The sequence below is a fragment of the Balaenoptera borealis genome (genome assembly GCF_965194805.1).
Source record: "Balaenoptera borealis genome assembly, chromosome: 15".
NCBI lineage: Eukaryota > Metazoa > Chordata > Mammalia > Artiodactyla > Balaenopteridae > Balaenoptera > Balaenoptera borealis.
The window spans coordinates 63,145,796-63,169,913 of NC_138871.1; positions in this window are offsets into that span (position 1 = coordinate 63,145,796).

A 24,118-nucleotide genomic window follows, 5' to 3' on the forward strand; every position below is an offset into this window, starting at 1 on the left:
TTACCGTTTCCCAATCTTCTTCAAAAATTTAAGCTAGTTTTATTGCATATATCTGTGTAGAATGATTTGTATCTTTTTGGAATGGGATGGAGATATAAATACAGTATGATTTTATGCTTATTCTTACCAACTCTACTTGATTCTAAGCTTTCCCATGACAACCTTCACATCATAATCACGTTATTTCTGTGTCAGATAATCACATTCTCTTGCTTATAATACATAGTGTATTCATTTGTTTACCTGTTATGTTTTAGTCACCATTATAGGTACTAGAGAAACAGTACTACCTTGAGTGTGTCCTAAGGGAAGTGAAAAGTGGAGTTGCCGTTTACTGAGATGAGGAAGACTGCAGGAGCAGGAGTTTGGGGTGGGGATGGGAAATTACAAGAGCAGTTTTGGATAAGTTAAGTCTGAGATGAACACATTTGCAATTATATTTTCCTAAGAACTCTTTTGGTCCCACTTATAAGCAATGAGTCACATCTAAGAAGCAGTGGTGTAGATTTAGGCCATTACTCAATGATCTTTTCCCTCTTCCTTTGATGGAGTGTCAGGCAGCGTCTGTCTTGTCAGGGCACATCAAATACATCATATCCTCTGAATCCAGGTCTCAGATCCTTGATTCCTAAAGAAGACAGATGCATTTGCAGTGGTGTTGGCGTGGGCCCTCTCCTCGCGTCAACCCCTTCATTGTCAGAATTCAGGAAGATCTGCAGATTCCAGCTAAAACCACCATACCATCATTGGCAGAGATGAGCAAAGAACTCCAGAACTCAGCATGCTTTGCTTTCACCTATTCCTAAAACACTTACAGTCTCCTCCCCCACCACTTTTTTGAACCTCAGGGCAGGACTAAGATGGGGCCAGTGAAGCACTGACCTCAAGGGTCAAAATTAAGAAGACCCCAGAAAATCTCAGAAATCAAGATAAACACTATTTGAATACAATATTTTTTAAAAATCAAAATTAATGTAAAAATCCATGGATTAGTAAAGTGCCATGCCTAGCCATATTGGAGTCTGAGGCAAAAGGAAAAATCAATCAACATTAATATTGTTTTTATTTAAAATTCTGATCGTTTGTTCATCATAATTTTTTTTTATTTGGCACACCCTTAAATTTTGCCCCCAGAAGCCAGTGCCTTACTCTGCCCTGACCGTAGCCCCAGTTTATATCAGTTACCCCAGGAATACTAGGTCTCATCCTCTGGGTGTCAACCTTATATGATTTTCCTTTGTCTTACTCCATTCAACTTTTCCTTAACTATTACCCTGCCTTCTGGAATTCATGGCTATTTAAGAGCTTATAAGAGTTATATTAAGAGCTTATATCTCTCATAATTTCAAGATGTTCTCTGAATGCTTCTTTAATCTTTTGCCCTGATTCTCCTATTTCCATTGTTGTGCTCTCAAGTGGTAGATGTTTTCTTTCCCACATTCCTTATAACATTGAGATGTGGTAGAAGTCTTTGCTCATTATAACTTGAGATGGGATAGAAGTCTTTGCTCATTATAACTGCTTCTAGACACTTCCACCTTCTTTCTCCCTATAATCACTAAGTTTTGAATATCATGTGGTCAAAACATACCACAAACTACCCTTTTCTTTGTAGTTATCCATGGACCCCAACATCACTTCCTGGAAGATTTTACTTCCTTGCCAACTGTGAAATTCCTTGGTGATTTCAATATCCACTTAGGTTATTATTCTAGTAAACTGTCCTCAGACTTCTTTGCCCACATCCCCTCCAATGATCTTGTTCTTCACCCTTCCACAGCCATTCAGTCCTGGGGCCATACCCTAGATGACATCATCTTCATTATAAAAAGTAACATCTTTGTAGTCTTAATTTCAAGCATCCCACTTTCCAAGCAGCTCTTCCTATCTTTCCATCTCACCTTTTCTAGTACCCCCAATTCAACATTCTTAAGCTTATTGGCATAATCTATAGATCCTTCCAGTTTTTTGCCCCCCCTCACCACCCTCTTCTGTCTATAGATGCTTCTTTATCCAAGTTAGATTCTGTCATTGGGCATTAAATCTCTCCTTTACATATATCCTCACTTCCTTACCCATCTTCACTTTTCCATAGTTGCCTGACAAAATTCCAAACCTGGTTAAATACCTCTCTCCACCTACATTGTCTCTGTACCTGCACAGCAAATGTAGTTGGAGCAACATACAAAACCAGGCTTTCAGGTCTCACTTTAAATTCATGATGTCTAATCTTGAATGGACTCTCAGTGCTGCTGAGTCATTCTCCTCTACTGCCCTAGTTCATTCATTCTCACTCTGCTAGGCCAATTTTTCCTACTTTTTCCCTATTTTCCAAACTTTCAGTTTTCTATCCTCATTCTTAACTGATTACTTTGCTTTAACTCACTGAGAAAATAATGCAAATAGCAAGACAATGTGTACAGACTCTCACCACCACATCTACCTATTTACCTACATTTGCACCTGTATATTATGATTTCCATTCCCCATGGATAAACTGACCATGTTACTAGTAAAGGTGAACTATCCACTCGTGCATCTGAACTACTTTCCTCTCACCTGCTCAAAATACCAGTGTAGACATTTTCTTCCTACTCGCCTGATTCCCCTTTCTATTAGATCATACTAAACAGTTTATAAATATCTACAGTTTCTACCATCTTTAAACAAGCAAAGTAAACACCAAAAACTTTCCTAGTCTCCTCATTTTCTCTAGTCTCTTAAAATTTCATTGTCACCTTTTAGAAACTAATAGCTGAAATCAGTGTCTATACCTGCTGTCTCTGATTATGTTCACCTTCTCTCTTGAAAACTTCTCATTTAGGTTTTGCTTCCATCCACTACTCTATCAAAACTGATCTTTTCAAAGCACCAAATTTTATTCCTTTGTAAACCCAATAATCTGTTCTAAGTCTTGGTCTTTCTTGACCTATCAGCTGCAGTTGACTTGGTTGTCAACCTTCCTCCTTGAAATACCTTCTACACCAGCTTCCTAGAACACCACTCTTCTGGTTTTACTCCTAACTCACTGCCACCCCTTTGCTTATTCTTATTTATCTCCTGAAACTTTAAATATTAGAGTACCCCAGTACAATCCTCAGAACTCTACTTATATTTCTCACACATTCTCTTGGTTAATATCATCCAGTTTCATGATTTTAATTACCATTTTTATACAGTAGAATCGCAAAATTTATCTTTAGCCCAGACATCTTTAGCCTATTTGAATATATAAAAAGCATCTGAAACTTAAATTCCCTATCAAGCCCCCTTACCCACCCCACCCATAATGGAATCATTTCAGTCCTCTCCATCTTGGTAAATGTTGACTTTACCCTCCAGCTTCTCAGGCCAAGAAACCTTGGAGTCACACATTTGACTTCTTCTTTCTCTTCATGCCACATATAATCCATTAGCAAATCCTACCTTAAAATATATTACAAATCTGAGGACTCTTCACCATTTCCATTGTTTTGATCTTGGTCCAAGTCAATTCTCTCCTCCCTGGATAGAGTCCTTAAGTAATATTCCTGTTTCCTCCCTTTCCCTCCTACACTCTAACTCAACACAGCAGCCAAAATGATGCCTTGAAATATAATATCAGGTGATATCATATCTCTGCTCTACACACTCCTTGGCTTCTGTCCCCCTCAGAGTAGATCCAACTTACTTAAAATGACATATAGCAGCTTACATGATTTGTCCTCCCACAGCTTCCCTGGCCTCACCTTCTGCTATTCTCCCTCTTGCTCATTCATCCAGATACTCTGTTGTCCTTTATATCTCTTGAACATGCCAGTGATGCTCCCATCGTCTCAAGTCCTTTGCCCTTGTTTTACCCTCTGCTTTGAGGGTTCTTCTCCAAGATATTGCATGGCTTGTTTTCTCATCTCCTTCAAGTATTGTCTTCTTAAGTGGTACTTTCCCTAAGTACCTTTTAAAAAATTGCTTTGACCCAGACTTCCCTATTCCCTTTTCTTGCTTTATTTTTCTTAAAACCTGTCATCACAATTTGACTATTATATTTTAAAATATTTATTTATTTTTTATTCTCTTCTTTCCCCTTTCTCCCTAAACGCTAACACTAGACAAGAAGATCTATGAGAGCAGGGATATGGGTCTATTTTTTTTCCCTGCTAAAATCCAACATTATGAATAATGCTTAGCAATATGTTCAACAAGCCTTTTTTCAACACTTTGGTGAATGTGTGTGTATATATATGTCTATATATATGACTATATCTATACCTCCACATTATTGTTTCTTTAGGACCAACACATTAGTTTTCCTTTATTCATTGGTCAACTTCCCAGTTCATGGCACCAAAACAGGAGATGGAAAGAAAGGCACATCTTTCTGCTGTCAACAGTCTGGCGAGAAAGAAGCCTGAGCAGTATATTATACAATTTAGAGATATCAGCTTATTTTCCCATACCCATAGCTACAGTGCTTTTATTATTTGTTCTAAATACTAATACTTTAAAACTGAAGACATTTATGTACATGCAGTCACCTACATTAGGTTTTCTAGATGACGACAGACCAAGAGTGACAAAGTCAAATGCCTTGAAAGTTCAGGGAAGAGGCATGCATTTGTGAAGAAGAGCAACTGGAAAAATAGGGAATGCTTTCCCCATCTGAGGTGGACAGCTGGTACTTAGACTCAGTCAATAATTGCTATATATTAATTTGAAATCAATAATACCAGATCTTCAGGTTTTCAAAAAAGAAGTTGGAAATACATATTTCTATCTAAAATACCCCCATGTTTAAAACCTGGCAATAAATTAAAAATGTGAAAAATACTGGTGCCCACCAAGGGTCTCTGCAAGTTGGATTTTGTTCCTGGGCCTCCCGTCTGCATTTTTTGCCTTTTGGTCTTGCGTGCCCTGCTGGCTAGGCTCAACCACTCCTAGTAATTAAGGCCTGCTGATAGGATGTGGGCAGAAAGCCCCCTTCCTTCTTCCCTAGGGCTTATGGTATTTCCATATTGTGAGCAAATGCATCCAAATTCTGTGACAGGAGTTTCATTCCAGGTTGTTAAGACACCTCCAAGAATTGTAAAGCGTGTCCTCTCTGGATAAAGTTAGTTTCCAGTTTTAGATAAGACTTTACAGTTTATTGTACTTTATAAATTTGTCCCGTTACCATATGCTTTCTTCTCATCAATATAATTCTAGGTCATTCATTCACTTGTTTCTTCAAAAAATATTTAGTGAGGGTCTACTACCTGCCACACAACATACTGGATGCTGTGTAGGTGCTCAATGACAAATACTATTTGATAAGACAGACAATATCGATTCTCTTCTTTCATAGTAACAGCATCAGTTTAATTTGGGATGGTAATATCTAGCCAATGATGACACTTCCCCTGATGCTTGCATATTGTTGTGGACATGTGGCTGAGCTCTGTCTAATGAGATTGTTATGGGTTGAATTATTTCCCCCCAAAAGATATGTTGAATTCCTAAACCCTAGTACCTCAGAATGTGACCTTATTTGGAAATAGTGTTGTTGCATATGTAGTAAGTTAAGATGAGCTTATACTGGAGTAGGTAGGGACCTCAACCCAATGATGGATATCCTCATAAAAAGAGAAGACACACAGACAAAGGGAAGAAAATTACATGGGAAAACACAAAGAGAGAACACCGTGTGACAACAGAGATAGCAATTAAAGTGAATCGCAGCTATAAATGAAAGAACATAAAGAATTGATGGCCACACCAGAAGCTAGAGAGGGGCAAGGAAGAATTCTCCCCAGGATCTCAGAAGGAACATGGCCCTACTAATACCTTGATTTCAGACTTCTGGACTCCAGAACTGTGAGACATAAAGTTCTTTTTTTCTGAGACGCCCAGTTTGTGGTACTTTGTTATAGAAGCCCTAGGAAACTAATACAGAGGTATAAGCAAAAATAGTCAGGTGGGTTTTCTGGTAATACTCCTTTTAAAAAGTTGTATATTTAGTTAGAAAGATGGACATAATAACCTGAAACCCAGCTGGCATGTTGAACCATGTGGCATACTTGAGGATGAGATGCACACACTAAGGATGGTGGCAAAGAGCTCTAGAAGAAGTCTGGGACATGGAGGTATTGTGAATTGCTTTTCTGGTCCTGGAAGCCCTACCTCTGGCCTTCTTTTATATGACATTTAAATAAAATTCTGTGTGGTTTAAGCGTGCCATTTGGACTTCATGTTTATGCAGTCACACCTAATCCTAACTAATATACTGGTCTTCAAACAGATGTTAAGTATAGTGTAGAGGAGTCGCATGGGTGGAGGCAGGTGGCAAATTTCAGGAAATGCTTCATGGAAGGGGAGATCTTTAAAGTGGGGGAAGAAAAGAATAAATGGAATTGGGAAAGCACCCCAAATTAAGTTCATTTATATTATCATAATATTTATTGGTGGCCTTACTGATACCCACTACTAGGGTGATACAGAAAATTATCTCATGTTCATGTTGACTGTCATGTGCAAATGCCTGCTTTGGAGAGTTGATTCCTACATGACAGCCAAATGTTAGGAAGGCACAGATTTTGAGGTCCAGCAAGTTTATAATGTTTTCTCTCTGGTACTCATTAACTGTGTATTGTGACCTAACATATCTGAGCATCAGTTTTCCCATCTATAAAATTTAAATAAATACATCTGACACCCAGGCTCTTACAAGGAGTAAATGAGATAGTAAATGCACCAGTGCTAAATGAGGAATAAATGAGATAGTTCATCTAGGAATAACTGAAGTACAAATGAGATATGAGGAATAAATTAAGATAATATAAGTAAAAGTGCCTTAACATCTGCCTTTTGTATAGCAGATAGTCAATAAATGTTATTTCCCTGCCATTCTTTCATCTATCAGTTTTTCTTCTGCAATATCAAGTAAGTCAAAGAACTTAGACTTTTGGTGGGAGGAGGAGGTAATTCTTAAAGCAAATTGTCTTTATGCTTTGCTGTGTGTAGCACATCATGTTGTAATACACTAAAAGGCCAACCTTGTGTGTTTAAATTACGGCTTCAACAAGGATACTTGCTTTAGGGGAATAAATAGAGCTTCTGGTGCCTGCTTAGTTCAACCAGCTCAAGGGTATATTATCTTTCAGGTATTAAGTGGAAACCTTTAATTCAAGAAGGAACTTCTTTACAGTATCCTGGGGAAAAGGCTGTATGCTTAACCTTATTAGTCAACTGAATTTTTTTTCACTTGAATCTTTTTATAGAAAAATTTTATAGAAACAGCTTGGCACCCAATGGAAAAAAATATATACTTACTCTTAGATCTAGCTTAGCCATCTAGTCAACATGATTAGGACATTCGGATATTTCCAAAATATTTTATATATATATGAAAAAAATATATATATATATATATATACTTTTTCCTATATACTTTCTTTCTCCTAGTGTAGCTCAGGACATAGGAGTTATTATGGAATCCTTAGAATATATCACATCTCATTCAGATCCTTCCTTTTCCTTCCCCACCCTGGTCTCAGAGTTTTCTATATTTTGAGGTCAATTCCTTTCCTGGATAGGAAATCTATAAGAATTTGTGACTTGGGTAATATATAGTAATCTTTTATTTTGGATTAATGATCCTCAAAATTCATCCATGTATCCTCTCTAGATCATTGTTGCAGGTACCCAGATGAACTGCCTCATGGTTCTGATTTTGAAACCACTTGTTCATTTCTGTTAAAATTTCCTCTATTCTCTACAACTTCAGTCACCTTTACTTAAAGCCGTAGCCAAACTATAGAAATAGTTTGGCTCCCAATGAGAAAAAGGTAGCTCCTCTTAGACCTATAGATTCTATATGAAGCCAGCTGTGTTATTGGTCTTATTGTGATTGGTAACGTGGGTCTAATTATCAGGCCATATACTACAGTTAACTGGGTTTCCTTTTCATGACATTTGACCCCAGTGCATTTCTTAGTTTTAGAAGTCTCATGGATTCTGTGCAGTTCACTTGGGAGGTGACATACTGACTGTGTTTCATTTACCCAGCACTGATTTCTGATCTGTATTTATACTTATTGTAAGATGTTAGAGCCCACCTCTTGCTCACCATGAATATACTTGACACTGACTACTTGTCTCTAGCCATGGCTGATGGTAGGACTCATCTTCCCTGCCTGCCTAGTCCCCCAAGCAATCTACCTCTAATTTGGTACACGTTGTTGATGACTGAACTGCTGTTCTGACTTTTCTGCCTTGATTTTCCTGGACTAGATCCTATAACTTTCAAGTTGGTACTCTAATGTCCTGTAGTAAGGATAGAGGATAATGAGCTTGAATAATTTGATGGTTTGTTTTCTGTGCAAAAAAGAGTAAAAGATTTAAAATGTTAAGCTGTAGCTAAACAATATCTCAGTGTGTCCTTTGGCAAAACTGTAATGTGAGTCAAGTGTATTAAGAGTGTTTTTCCACCTCTTCATAAGGTGACCCTTTTTCTCCTTTTTCCTTCAAAAATTCTAATCTTTAGCTGCCCCAGGTTGTCCCAATTGGAAGTTGATAAGCAAACTTTAGGTGTTAATGATAACATGTTAAGTCTTCTAGAATATTTGCATGATAAAAGAGCACCACAGAAAGGATCTTTGAGAGTAGATTTTAAGACTTTGCGGCCCCCTCCAACTGCATTACTTTACAGAAAATTATCTCCTATGCTTTTGGATTCAAATAACTAAATCGATTAACAAAAAATTAAGACAATAAGTATATAGTTATTAACATTTTTATCTTAAAAAAGAATGCCATTTAAAAAAATGTATCATAAATCATCATTTTCTATATGATGGGAAATTTTAATAAGAAAAAAGTAGGTCATCATCTCAAAATCAAGGACAGTATTTTTCAGGAAAGAACATACATTGTTAATTTTAAATGCAGAAATTTTACACAAAATTTTGTATTGTATGTGCTTTTGTGCTAAAAGTATTTCAAATTGACATAGTTTCATAGAAACAAAAACAAAAGAAGGAAAAAAGGAAGGAAGGAAAAAACGAAAACCAAATGTTCATTTTTTTCCCAGGACACTAAAGTCACAACCACTGTTAAAAATCTAGCTTCATGTAAATGTATTTATGATGACAATGTTGCACTTTATCTGAGTCCTATGCTTCCTTAAGGTTAGGTAAGAATGGTTGGAAAATTCCCTCCCACCCCCTTCTCTGTTCTGACAGACTGCTAGGTTAACGACAGACCACCCTGCCCCAGCATCTTCCAAGACAAGACACACACCCACCCCTCCTCAGTAACTCCCTTGTTTTATAAAACCCCAGGTTTTCCCTCTCTTCTTTTAGACGTTTCTTATTAATGAATGTTTTCCCCCTAATGCAAGAGCCTGAGTAAAATCATCTTAATTATCTGGTGCGTTTTGTCTTTCACAATGAAAATATCCAACCTCATTCACCTCCCCCTCACCATTTCTGATGTAATCAATTCAGCATTCTCTTTGGATTCAGAAAAGTCAGGTTGCAATTGCTTTGTCCCCTTTCTCTTTGCCAAAAGAGAACAAAAGTGGGCAGGGAGTCTGTCTACTGCTGCTCCAAGTGGCCCTTTAGACAGTGGACCCTCAGCCTGTGGTAACTGTTACTTACTCAACATGGGACAGGTATTTTCCTGACTGAGATGTCATGTGTCCCTGTGAGGTTTTTTGTTTTTGTTTATGTTTTTTTTTTCCCGGAGTTGATGGGGAAAGGCTTTTGTGAGCAGAAAATAAATGAATGATTATTACTTGACACTTTAAGTTAGAATTCAGTTTGTTAAAGGAATAGTTTAAAACCTGGTTTTTCTTAAGCCTTTAAACTCAATATCCACATGTGATTATACTACTATTAATCTAGTAAACTTTAAGGATCACTATGGGGGATGGGTGATAATTTTCCATCAATTCAAATTGAGATGAATAAACTTAAGTAATCAGGCTCATTTTAAACTTAGTCTATTAAATTCCTTTAAACCTTTAAAAATATGTTTAAATTCTTTCATTCTTTGATTTTACAAAGTACAAAGTAAATTTGCTCATCTGTATACCTAATTCTAAGGTTTGCTGGGGTTAAGAGAGACTTTCTCACTAGTGAAGTAGCTTTACTATTCCAGGTAAGCTGGAGCTTCCCATCCCACAAGAACTGGGACAGCTTGTTTACTAGAGGGTTTTTTGCCTGGATGCTGAATGAAGCCAATTCATTTTGTACCACTGAGATAACATGCACTCTTGCTTCTAGTTGCTTTTACAACAGCCATTCTTAGTCTAAACTCTCTAGATTCAATTGGTTTCTGTTGCATTTCAGTCACATCTCACCAAATATTTTTCACCTGAGTTGAGTTTGCAACATCTCAGAAAAGTAGCAGCTTCCTTTAACCAATCTTTCTCTGATTAATTGAATGCTAGATTGTTTTTATATTCTTTTTCTATGACCACAGCAATTTTGTGGATATTAAAAAGACCTGCAGTTGGATTCTGCATATCTCCCGTGATTTGGTCTGTCTGTAAGACCACAATTTCTAAGATCCCACTAATTACATCATCAATCTACACACACTTCTTCATGGACTAGTGTTTGTAACTCAGTGGACAAAACTACCACAGCCTCAACCAATTTGGAAACCCAAGAGTCCAAGATTCTAGAAGGTAGGGAGAAGATAGGGGAGCACAGAGTATAACCTAATTGCCAACATGATCTTTGGTCATGTACCAACGGCAGTCTCAGATTCTTTAACAGTATAATATCTATCACAAGGTGTGTGATAAAAACTCAGTGAAATCATATGCTTGGAAAGTGTATGAAATTTATTTTTTTGCAAATAAAAGGCATGAGGCCTATGATTATCATATTTATATTTTTCATCATTTGGATATAAAATAATTCTTTTAGGAGTAAACATCTAATGTATATTTTATTTTTAAGAGATGTATTGTGGATGAAAAAAGATTGCATAGAAAACACCATACAACAAGAGTAGTCCTTCAAATTTTGTGAGTATATATCACAGAAGGAAATAGTCTTGGGTAATAAAAAAGCCCAACTCTGCTATATAGACTATGTGACACAAAATATGTATTGCTTCTGAAGTAAATTAAATATGACTTAGGAGAATGAGCTAAAGAGACAATTTCTGGGACCGAGAGGCTAGAACCTTTTACAATAAATAAAATAAATCCTAACAAGTACCCTTTTTTTCCCTTCAGGCCTTTCCTATTAAAGTGATAAATGCTTACAAAACAGATATTCAGCTACATAACCAAATAGATTGAATGGGACTGAGGAACAATTCACAACTGTAATTTTGATTCTTCAAACTTTTGGAAACAAAACTACTTTGGGATAAATAATGAAATTTTAAATCAGAATAGCATCTGATTGAAAAGATTTTAAACCTGTGACTTCTTTTCGAAGTTGTATCTTTTTGGATGCTCACCATTAATCTCAAGGGTGAGTTGGATTTACAGCCACAAGTCAAACTTTCAGAAGTCCTTGGCTGTAGGAGCTTGGCTGCCTTCACCCAGCCAGCAGGCCTATAAAACACCTGAGTTGATTCTATTTATTCTGGAGGGGAGGAGCAAAGTTGTGCAAAAAAACACAGGAAGAGAGTTCCCTAGGCAAAACTATGATGGATTCAAAATTTCTTTATCTTCTCACTGTCCTTGTGGCATCTGTTCTTTCTCAGCCTCCCACGCATTCCCTGTGCTCTCGTGATCAGAGAGTATGATCATGCTTCTTGATCATAGCATCAGTTCATTAACCCATTGCTTTATCATAGGATTTGTCAACCCCACCATCCATACAAACTTGTTGGTTATCTGTGCCACTCTGTCCTTACTGTGCTTTTTAGGTGGAAATAGGTTTTAAAAAATTGATCATACGTAAAGGTAGTCTATCAGTGTCTTAGCTTGGGCTGATATAACAAAACACCATAGACTGGGCGGCTTAAACAGCAAATATTTATTTCTCATAGTTCTGGAGGCTAGACATCTAAGATCGGCATGTTGGCATGGTCTGGCTCTGGTGAGAGCTCTCTTCCTGGCTTACAGATGACTGCCTTTTTGCTATAGCCTCATATGGCAGAGAGAGACAGACAGAGACAAACAAGGAAAATGCACACTCTAGTCTCTCTTCCTTCTCCCTCTCTCTTTTTTTAAAATAGTTATTTATTTTTTTATTTGGCTGTGTCGGGTCTTAGTTGCAGCATGCAGGCTCTTCATTGTGGTGCGCGGGCTTCTTTCTAATTGTGGCGCGTGGGCTCAGTAGTTGCAGCATGCGGGCTTTCTAGTTGTGGCACAAGGACTCTAGAGCACGCGGGCTTAGTTGCCCCATGGCATGTGGGATCTTAGTTCCCTGACCAGGGATCGAACCCGCGTTCCCTGCACTGGAAGGCAGACTCAACCACTGGACCCTCTCTTCCTTCTCTTATAAGGATACTAATTCCATCATCACAGGGCCTCCACTCTCATGATCTTATCTAAACCCAATTACCTTGTGAAAGTCCCACCACTGGATATCATCACACTTGGGATTAAAGCTTTAACATATGAATTTTCATGGGACACAACAATTCAGTCCATAGAAATCAGTGTATGAGTTATCATTTTCTAAGGTAACATATTAAAGTCTCTCCAATAGGTTGTCATGGCAATATAGCAGGTAGGGACAGGTAAGTGAGTAAGTAAGGGAGATAGTTTAGCAGTGGCCAGATCTTTAGCCCTCTTCTAAATGTTTTTACCATTCACCTCTGTCTGGAGCTGGTCCAGGATATGTAGGGTTCAGTCAATAAAGGCATGACATCTTTTCTTCCATCTCATGAACAAAGATGGATTCTCTGTTTGTCCTTGTGCCCAACTACACTAGCAGGTACCTGTAGCAAGGACAAGGTGACTGTTTGCAGTAGACTAAACCCCTGTACTGCCCAGCCAGAGGTCAGCTATTCTGCTTCTGAAGAGGTAAACAATACCACCTTATGAGTACTTTTCTTAAAGAATGTGGATGCTTTTTTAGTGTCGGCATAAGTGAATGAGTAAGAGGATCTGGAGGACACAACATAAGGAGCCAGGATGTGAGTGCCAGGAACCCTCTGAGCAGCGAGCAGGTGATTAGACTGGTAAGACTGGGGAGGTAGGTTTCAGCTGTGGGAGAGGTGAGCTGAGCAAGCAGCTCCAGTAGAGTTGTTGATACCCACAGCACACAGCAGCAGGGAGCAGAAAACTGGAATAGAGCTGCCAAGCAAGGAAGGGGAAGAGGCAAGCCCAAAGCCAGTCTGAGGTCTCAGAGAAGGGGTCTGGAGATTTAGTGGGGATGGAAAAGTCAGAAGATGAGCAGGTAGGGTAATAAGAACATGAACCAGAGCTGAGGAGAGGGGTTTATTTAACTGACTTCCCAGGTCATTCTCTTGGCAGGAGGCAATACCCAGTGGTAGGAGAAAGGATACTAGGTGTCTCCAGGCTGAGAGGCAGGTATCCGGAGGACAGCTGCTGGGAGGTAAACCCTGGTGTTCTGTGTAGCCAAATCAGAGGTAACCTCATAGCCCTTCCACCTTCCACCAGTTCTTAGATACCAGGAGCACTGCCTGAGGGAATGCTGCATGATCAGAGCGTTCTGCCAGACCAGAAACAAACATGAGCAGTGTCCCACAGAACTGCCCATGTCTGAGAATCAGAGACCTCAGAGTCAGAAGGACCTGTGCCAGTGAGTGACCCTACGGAACTGAGATTTGTCCTGACCTCCTGAAAGCTTTCCTTCCTATAAGACAGAACCTCGGAGCCCACTAGAAGAATCCTGAGCCTTATTTCTTTGTCTTTAGTATTGCTCTTTACCCAGAACATCCTAAAAGAAGAAAAGGAGTTATTTTGACTGCTTTCCAGTAGATTTATTACCCAATGTAAGGCAGGGAACCTTTTGCTTACATTCAGCCCACAGACGTGTTTCCTTATGTATCTGTTTCCTAGGGTTGCCTTAACTAAGTACCAAGAAGTGGGTGGCTCAAAAGAACAGAAATTGTTGGCTCACAGTTCTGGCAGCTTAGAAGTCCAAAATCAAGGTGATGGAAATGCCATGCTCCCTTTGAAACTTAGAAGGGTATTTTTCCTTGCCTTTTCCTACCTTCTGGTCATTGCTGGCAATCATTGGTATTTCTTGGCTTGTAGACGGATTCCCTCCAATCCTCTGTCTTCACATGATGTTCTCCCTGTGTGTCTCTGTCTTCACATGGCCATCTTGTATAAGGACACCAGTCGTATTGAATTAGGGGCCCACTTTACTCCAGTATGACCTCATTTTAACTAATTACATCTGCAAAGAACCTATTTCCAAGAAAGGTCACATTCTTAGGTATAAGAGGTTGAAACTTCAACATACCTTTCTGGGGGGACACAATTTAACACATGACACTTTACGTGAGAATTTTCTGGCAATTTGTGGAAGCACTTTGGTTTCAGCCCTAGTAGCCCCAACACTAGAATTGGATTACATGAATTGAGGGTAAAAGAACTGATTTTATTTTCACAGGACTTTTATCCAATGTGAACTGAAGTCATTCTACAATAGTAGGATACATGACCGCCTCTTACTGTTCACCCTGAATCCATAGTAAAGGAACATCTCACCAGCCCCCTTCTATTAGAGACACTAATAATGCTTGCTTCTCCGTCTAGGAGAGTTATATGATACTACAAAAGGGAATATGTTTTTAGGATAATTTTCAGATTTTTCCAATTCTGCCCTGAGAAGTTTTAGTTCTAGTTTCAGTTTAAAAGTATCTAGCACTGGTCTCAAGGGTTAGGGTCAAATGGGAGCTGGGCCATGGTGGTATGCTGTTAAGGGCTGAATGTGTCCCCCTCAGAATTCATATGTTGAAGTCCTTACTCCGAATGTAATGGTTTTTGGGGATGGAGTCTTTGGGAGATAATTAGGTTTAGAAGAGGTCTTATAAGGTGGAACTTTGTAAGAAGAGACACCAGAGAGCTTGCTTGCTCTCTCTCCACCATGTGAGAATACAGTGAGAAGGCATCTGCAAGTTAGGAAAAGAGCTCTCACCAGAAACCAGCTACTCTGGCACCCTGATCTTGGACCTCCAGCCTCCAGAACTGTGAGAAAATAAATTTCTGTGGTTTATGCTACCCAGTCTATGGTATTATGTCATGGCAGCCCAAGAAGACCAAGATATGCTCTATATTCTCATGCTACCTCAGCATTATGGAAACTACTAAATTACAAGTGCCTTGTGGGCAGTAGCTGGCTCTTTTATGCATAATAGACAGTAGTGCTTTACCTAAGCCCCACATTTGTGTTACACTGAAAATGCCCCTATTTTACAGATGAAGAAACAGAATTAGGAAGATTTGATGAACCTAAGCTGAGCTCAAATTTCTCTTACAACCTGCCTGTCTACCCCACTGCCCTGCCCTGTACCTGGTATCGTCTCAGTGTCTTGGACATAACTTCATTAAATTGAATCCGCTATATAGAAACATGTTGTGGACAGTATGGGAAAAAAGGAGACTGTGTGGGTTGAGTCCAGTGAAAATAGTGTGGTTAGGTTTTTTTGCTTTCCCTCTGGAGTGTACCTGTAATTGTTGTTATTACAGCTTTACAGATATCCTTGTCTCCTGAAATCCATACAGACAAGCAGAAGGTTGGAATGGGCAGGAGAGATACACCTACTGACAAAGGCAGGGGGTGACCAGACAGGAGGAAATGAGCAGCCCTTGGTGATGGTGATGCAGAGGCAGGTGGGGTATCTAGAGAGAAGAACTGCAATTTCACAGCTTCAATACGCCCAGCAGTGCTTTTGCTCCTGCTGTGGTTCTGTACTTTTATCCTCCTGATTGGTAAAGACCACACAGTTTCATGCTGGCTTATGAGCATGACTCAATGTTTCCCAGTGTGGACAAGCAAATGGAGAAAATTTAATCAAGTGGCTCTGAGGGCCTTGAAGTACAAATGGGCTCTAACAGATTTGATATTAAAAAAAATTATCATCCGGGTTGCCAATTGCATTATTAATTTTTCTTCATTATAAATAATATCCCAAACCTAAGTATTTAGGGAGAGATTAGTCAGAGTCATAACACTCTCCTTGCCAGATATACACACAGGGTCTTCCTTGGCTACTTTTCTTGAAGCTCACAGAAGAAAGGGTAGTCTAAATAGGATCAATGCGATCTGGGAAGGAAAGTTTAAAGTTAGCTATTGCACATTCTTTGGAAATTGGGTGAATGGTCTACATTCTGGGGAAGTGGGTAAATTGGTAGCGATTCTATTCTTGAGTGTCAGTGTTTATAAATCATGGTGTTAGGTATCCTTTGGAGATTTGGAGGGAATGAGGACTGTTCCAACTACCTAAGAATTTACAGTCTCCAGGTGGCTGGGCTAATTTAGAATGAGTGGAGCTGGGAAGACTTAAGAGGGAAATATTGGGGACAACTGAGAAGAGTATTTCATTAAACATAATGCGGCTATGGACCACTCAGGTAAGCTGATAATAATGTAAATTTCTAGGACCTGCTGCAGACTCTGATTCAGATATTTTTTATAATTATCTCTGGTGGTTTTGATGCAGATGGACACAGTCAAGAATTGTAGGTTCAGAAAAAGAAGAATTCTGTGGTTTGGCTGTAACAGGCCATTCTCAGTAACAAAAAAGTGGCATGAGATGAAAGCAAGCATGGGGCACCAAAACTTGCTAGGCTAGAGAGATAGAAGACAAATGCAAGGGGATAGGTAAAAAAAATCTTAAACACAGACACAACACTGTAGAATTTGGAATACCTTTTTAAAATTCAAAATTCTTTAACACTTCCTAATTTTTTCAGCAGTTTCCTTAACTTCAGCCCATAAGTTAGAATTTTTTAAATATCCAAATATTATTTGTTTTTACAATTTTTCAATTTTATTATCAAAAATACAAGTCATCAATTTTGCAAAGCTTAACCTTACAGAATTGAAGCAATACCTTCTCAAGCACTGTCAGCTGCTAGATTGTTCTGGAGGTAATTACTTTGCATTTAAAAAAATATCATTTTATTGAAGAATGACTGACATACAAAATGCTGCACATGTTTAATGTGTAAAACTTGATGAGTTTGGAGATAAGTATACTACCATGAAACCATCACCAATATATATGCCATAAATATATCTATCCTCTCCAAAAGTTTCCTCCTGCCTTCTTTATTATTAATTTGTCATAATAACACTTAACATAAAATCTAGCCTCTTAGCAAAATTTAAGGATGTATGATACTTAATTTTTTGTGTCAACTTGACTGGCCAATGCCCAGATAGCTGGTAAAACATTTCTGGGTGTGTCTCTGAGGATGTTTCTGGAAGAGATTAGCATTTGAACCTGTAGAATGAATAAAGAAAATTGCCAGTGCAGGTGGACATCATCTAATCCATTTAGGGCCTGAGGAGAGCAAAAAGATGGAGGAATGGTGAATTTGCTCTCTTTGCTTGAGTTGGGACATCTATCTTCTCCTGCCCTTGGATATCAGTACTCCTGTTTCTCAGACCTTCAGATTCAGACTGGGACTTGCTCTGTCAGCTCCCCTGGTTTTCAGGCCTTTGGACTCAGACTGAATTCACCATCAGCTTCCCTGTTTCTCCAGCTTGCTGATGTTAGATCATTGGACTTCTCTGCCTCCATGATCACATCTTGATCCTTCTCTCTCTCTCTCTGGAGAACCTGACTAATAGGATACAATACAGTAATGTGACATGTAGGCACCATGATGTACAATGGATCTCTAGGACTTACCTTACATAATTAAAATTCCATAAATTGCCATTTTAATGTGATCACTACTACTACCATTATTGTTCTGCTAGCTATTTTAATGCCTTTGAAATCAGAGACTCTTGCTTTTCTTCTTAACCCTGCATGGAACAATGGTCATCAAGTACTTACTGATTATCTAGTTTGGAAATATGGCACATATGCATGAGGTTGACACACTTCTACAGATTTAACCAAAGTTACCACTTTGCTTTGTTATTTTTTATCATCTATGTCGTTTAAATTTCCTTGTATATTTTTCATCTCCTAATTTATTTGTGTACATTCTGGATGGTTTCCCCAGGTATTTCCAAATTTATAAATTTTCTTTTCAACTGTATCTAGTCTCCACTTATGCATCTATTGAATGTTTCAAAATTTTTGAAGATTATATTTGAATATCTGTATTATTCTTTTTCAGATTGGTTTGTTCTTTTTCACATAATGTTATATTCTTGTTTTATGCATTCTCTCCTTTCCCTTTTTCTTTTTTTGATTATTTAAAGTATATTTTAAGGTTCTTTAAACTTGCTCTATTTCCTTCAGTTGGTCAGATATGGATTCTCTGATTTTGTTGCACCTTCTTCCTATTGTATATGGTGGTGTGTTTTCTTACATTTTTGGACATTTTGTTAATGAGTTCATCCTTCCTGGGTTTGTCTTCCGTGGGCATCCCACATATGCCTTGTGCTGTGTAGACACCATAATTGGATGGTTCGGGATGTCCTATGAGATTTGCTGATCATAGATCAATTCTTAAGTTAGTCTTTGGTTCAGGATATCTTCATCATTTTGGTAGTCTAACTTTGGTCACCTTGCCCATATTGGGCACAGGGTAAGGACTCCAGTTTTATTTAGAGCCCAGATTGACTGGCTTATCTTCAACATAATCCTGGGCCTCTGGATGCAGTTTTTTTTTTTTTTTTCTGGTTCCAGCTCACAGACTATGCAATCCTTTCTTCACTCTTAGCTTTAGCAATCCCTGTTTCAGGTACAGGGCCTTGTGGCCATAGCTCCTGACTATGCCCAAACATGAGAACTCTAGCCCCTAGTATCTGATCCTGGTATCCCTGTGGGTGGTGAAGAATTTCCCTTTTGCTTAGCACTTTTCATATTTCCCTCATTTATGACTTTTCCTAAGGAAAATTTTCACTTTTTCCTTTTGAGGTCAGCTACCTTTTTTGGATTTCTAAAGGTTATTTCATCCAAAAGTACTACATAGTTATAGCAAGATGAAGAGATGTCTGTATCTGCCTAGATCACCATCTTGTCTGGAGGACTTAGAGAATTTTATCATTATTCCCATTTTATTGATGAAGATAGAGGAGGTTGGGGTCAGCTGAGTCCATGTTAGAGGCACAAATTTTATATTATTGAAGCACATTTTATATTTTCCTGTTAATAAGTAGGTGAATTTAGGTGAAGCCAAGGAAGTCACATAGGAAGTTAGAGGTGAGGAGGGTGGTGGGGAATGATAAATGTAGGTTATAAGAGTCATCAAGGCATGAGGTGAGGTACGGATTCAAATGTATTCAAGAGGCAGGCCAGAAACAATGGCATTCACCATATTATAATACAAAAGGAGTGGTGAGGAGATTCTAACTGGGGCAGGCATACTCTGCTAAACATCTTCAAATTCTAAAACTTTGAAATAACATTCTGGCAAAAACCAGAACTGCTGACTAAATTCAAATTGGCCGCTATTTTGCCACCTGTGGATTAAGTCATTCAGACTTTGTCTTTTAAGCAGGGGGGGTAGGTGGTACAAAATCCCTCCTTTGAAGTCCACTTCATTATTCTTAGCATAGTTGATTTTCATAATGCATATCAAAGTTTATTTTGCATTCCATGAGCACATAAAAAATAAGAGTTGGGAGAGGTAGCCAAACATATGCTAAACAGTATGAGATACCTTATTAAAGTGACCCTTTTACAATATGGGTAATGTGCTCATAAAATTTTGAAAAAAAGTCTGTTTTATGATTTGCAGGCCATAGGGAATAGATAAACATTGTTTCATACGTACCTAAGTTTCCAAAAGGCAGATTTCTTTTGTCTGGTAGAATTTCAAGGTCCCAAAGGGGAAAAAAAGGGAAAGATGTATGCTGATGCCATGGATCTCTTTGAAAAGGAAAAGCTGGTCTAGGGCAAGATAACCAGAGTAATACAGGGACAAACCTGATGAGATATGATCAAAGTAGGGTACCAGAGGATGGGGCTGTTAATTATCCTCCTCCTCCTCTTCTCCCCCTCCTTTCCCCTCTTCCTCCCCCTCCCCTCCCTCTCTTCCTTCCCTCCCCCTCCCCTCCCCCTCCCCCTTCTTCTTTTTCTTCTTCTTTCTTCTTCCTTCTTCTTCTTCCTCTTCTTTTTGGCAGCGTGACCATTTGGTTATTTTTCAGCCTTTGTAGGGTCAGACTTTTTCAGCTTCTTGTTCCAGGGTGGGGGTTCTCAAAGTGTGGTCCCTAGACCAGCAGCACAACATCACCTGGGAACTTGTTAGAGCCGCAAATAGTCTCCCTCTCAGATTCACTGAATCAGAAGCTCTCTGGGTGGGGCCCAAAAGTGGGTTTTAAGAAACTCTTCAGGTGATTCTGATGCACTGCTGATGTTTAAGAACAACTATCCTAGGGAAATAAATTTTATATGGTAGACATTTCTGCATCCTTAACTGACATGTAGTAGACGGAGCCATCAGGATCAGGCAGAACTTAAAAAATAGCCAGACTGGACTAATGATAATAATAGCTGGTTCTTATTGAGTACTAACTACTTCTCTAAGTATTTTACATACATTGACTTACTTACCCTACAGGAACACTATTACTATTCCAATATTATCTCAGAAGCTCAGAGAAGTAACTAGTCCTAGGTCACACAGTGCTGGCTGCATACCAAAATCCATTCTTGAAAACTCAACTTGGACTGTTCCCTAAGTGAGAAATAAACTTCCCATGTTTGAACCACAATATATTTGGGGGTCTTTTTTGCTGCAGTCTGGGTTACCCTAACAAATAAATACAAGTAAATGGCAGGGCTTACAGTTTAGCCTGAGTAGTTTAGGCTATTTAGGGTAGCCTAAGAGTTCAGATTCTATACTCTTAACTTTAACATTGTATTACCTGTCTGGAACTGCTGCAGATGCCAGAAATCTACTCAAAGGATTTTATCCTGCTTTTTTCTTATATTGTCTATTGATCTCTGCCCTAAATTGAGCCCTTCAGTTTGGTGATTTTATGCAACTTTTAGAGCATCATGTCTAATACAAGAATGTAAATATTTATTCTCCATTAACTTAGGGTGTTCATTCACCAATGTCTTTCTCTCTTAAAAATATATTCTTGCATTATTTTTTGAAAATCTCATATTACATTGTGATATTATTGCTTTGCTAAATTCTTGCCTGTCATATTTAGTCAATTATAAAATTATATTCCTTCCTCAACCCCACCTTTAGAGAATTATCATTAGGCTATCTTAGAATCCTGATGCTCTTTAAATTTTACTCTTATGTCATTTTTTGTGACCTCTTCTATAAGTCGCTTCTATCTTCATTTATATGAAAATAAATACCTCTCATATTATTAATATGTGTTCCCATTGTTAATTTCCACTATATTTAATAGGCTTCTACAAATTTGGTAAAAAATTGTATATATATAAAGAAAGAATAGAGCCATAAAATTGCTAATTAATTCCTCTAAGATAACTTTGGCCAGTAGCACTGAAATATATATCTGTGTGCAGAGTTTGGTATCAAACAGGTAAACATACCACAGAAGAAATATGGAACAATGGAAATACTCTGGACATGGACAGAGCTAGCCTTGGCATTGCCATTTAAGAACTGTGTGAGACTAGGCATGGCACTTGGAACAGCTCCTTATTGTGAAATGACAGACTTAGATGGTGCGTAAAGTTCTTTCTAGCAATAAAATTCTAAATTCCTCATTCTACACCTGAAGGTTAATTTCAGTGACATTTCCTGCTGGGTCTTATTTCCCAAAGAGAGGCCCTTGATGCTTAAGCTTATAGAATATAAGGTGAGTGTATCAGGGTGAAGCCAGTCAAGTGGAACCTATTCTAAATTGTTCAGTAGAAGAAATTTAATATGAGGAACACATTTTAAAGGTTTAGGAAGAGCTGAAGAGGCAATAATAGTATGATACTTCCAGCTCCAGTGAAGGAGGGACAAAGGGAAGAGGTGGTTTTCCCAGAACCCAAGGACAGGGCTACCAGGAAAGCGTTGGGATCCTGATGGTAGAGGCCTTATTAAATAAGTGCTAAAATCAGTGTGGGAGGAGTCCCTTGAGTGAGATGGAAACATGTTGAGAAGGGCTTCTTGAATGAGCTTGAGCCACAGAGAGATATAGTCAATGCCAGAGACCATGCCAGAGTCAATGCTGGAGCCATGAGAGAAAGTCTGTAGCTTCTCTCCCCTTTGTCCTATCTAATCCCCTTCCAGAGCTTCCCACTGGTCAAATTTAACTAGAAGTCAGTGGATAAAGAATGCTAGCGAATGTAGCTTGCAGGGGTCAGTTTCCTGTAACAAAGAACATAAAAAGGAAAAGTTTTAACTGATTGATGCAGTGAATACAGGGCATCTTTCACAGAATCCTTCACTTCCATTTTCAGTGAACTTCTTATCCTAAATTCCAGGCTGGTTGGCCATGTATTTGATTCTCAGCCCCAACTCAGATTAATCAGCTGTGGAGACTATAAACCAAAGACACTTGTTCCAGAATATTCCTCCACAACTCCTGTCAACATAGTCACCTCCACACCAAATCCTGGTAGGATGCAAATCCTCCATGAAGGGAGCCAGAATAAAGAGATTTATCCTGGAGCTGGTCATCAGGAGGAGGCTCTTTCTGTAGAAGAGGAGTATGGACCTTTTGTGGCAGTAGGAGTAGCATGTCACTTCATCTTCATGGACAGAAGCATGTTTTTCAAAAAGCAGCTAGATTTGTTTATAGCGGTGCCTCCTAGCTAAGGGCACGAGGGAGGGCCTCCCACCCTAGGCTGCAACAGTAACTAAAAAGCCATAGTGCATCAGCTGAATCAGGTCAAGGGGATTCTTTCCTTTTTACAGCTTCCCACTAACTGCTAATTGGGTCCCATGGTACTAGACACTTTTGACATTGTATCCCAGCTCATTCTCCCCCCCCCCCCATTTTTAAAAAATTTTTATTTATTTATTTATTTATTTTTGGCTGTGTTGGGTCTTTGTTTCTGTGCAAGGGCTTTCTCTAGTTGTGGCAAGTGGGGGCCACTCTTCATCGCGGTGCACGGGCCTCTCACTGTCGCGGCCTCTCTTGTTGCGGAGCACAGGCTCCAGACGCGCAGGCTCAGTAGTTGTGGCTCACGGGCTTAGTTGCTCCGCGGCATGTGGGATCTTCCCAGACCAGGGCTCGAACCCGTGTCCCCTGCATTAGCAGGCAGATTCTCAACCACTGCGCCACCAAGGAAGCCCTCATTCTTCCCCTTTTGACTTGAACTTGGTAGCATGATTCTCAACAGACTTAAGTTAAAGACCGAATCTCTAGCATAGAGCTTCTCAACTTTGATACATATAATATCTCCTAAGATCTGATTCCTGACATACAGATTCAGATTCAGTAGGTCTGAGGTGGGCTCAAGGTTTTCTAGTTCTAGAAAGCTCCCAGGTGTTGTTGATGGTGTTAGCTCACATGCCTCACTAAGGATTTTTGTTTTTGTTTTGTTTTTGTTGTTTATCTAGGAGGTATTCCTCAGAATTGTGCTCATGTACCACATTCTAAAAACCCCCAAAAAACACACAAACACAACTAAAAGCAAAAACAAAGGCTTGTGTGTCTGAGTGGATGTAGAATCTAAACCACTCTGTTCGATCATCTTACTCTGTTCGAGGACCTCAGGGTGGCATGGAGGTCACTAACTCTGATGAGACTGGGTAATGCTGGTCTCCTGGGAGCAATAAATGAAGATGCTTCACTTCAGTGTATGGTGGCTCCATTTTAATAACTGGCTAGAGAATATCCTTCAGGCAGAGCAGACAGGATAGAAATAAAGTAAGATGGAAATAACTCTGGTTGGGTCACAGCCAAGTCATGAACCATGTTGATTCCCCCAATTTACTATCACTTGCTTAGTGCCTGTCAGGGCAGCCAGCTGGTTTTCCTCCAAGACACTGTCAGCATACTCAACTCTGTTTTCTCTGCTTCCACAGATATTGCAATGATTGTCCCCACAAGGAAGAATCTGAAAGTTGAATGTCTTAAAAACTGGAGATTCCTTTTTTAACAGCTGTAAGGAAATTTGACAGCTCTAGATCTCTGAAAATAAGATTATTTTATTTCAC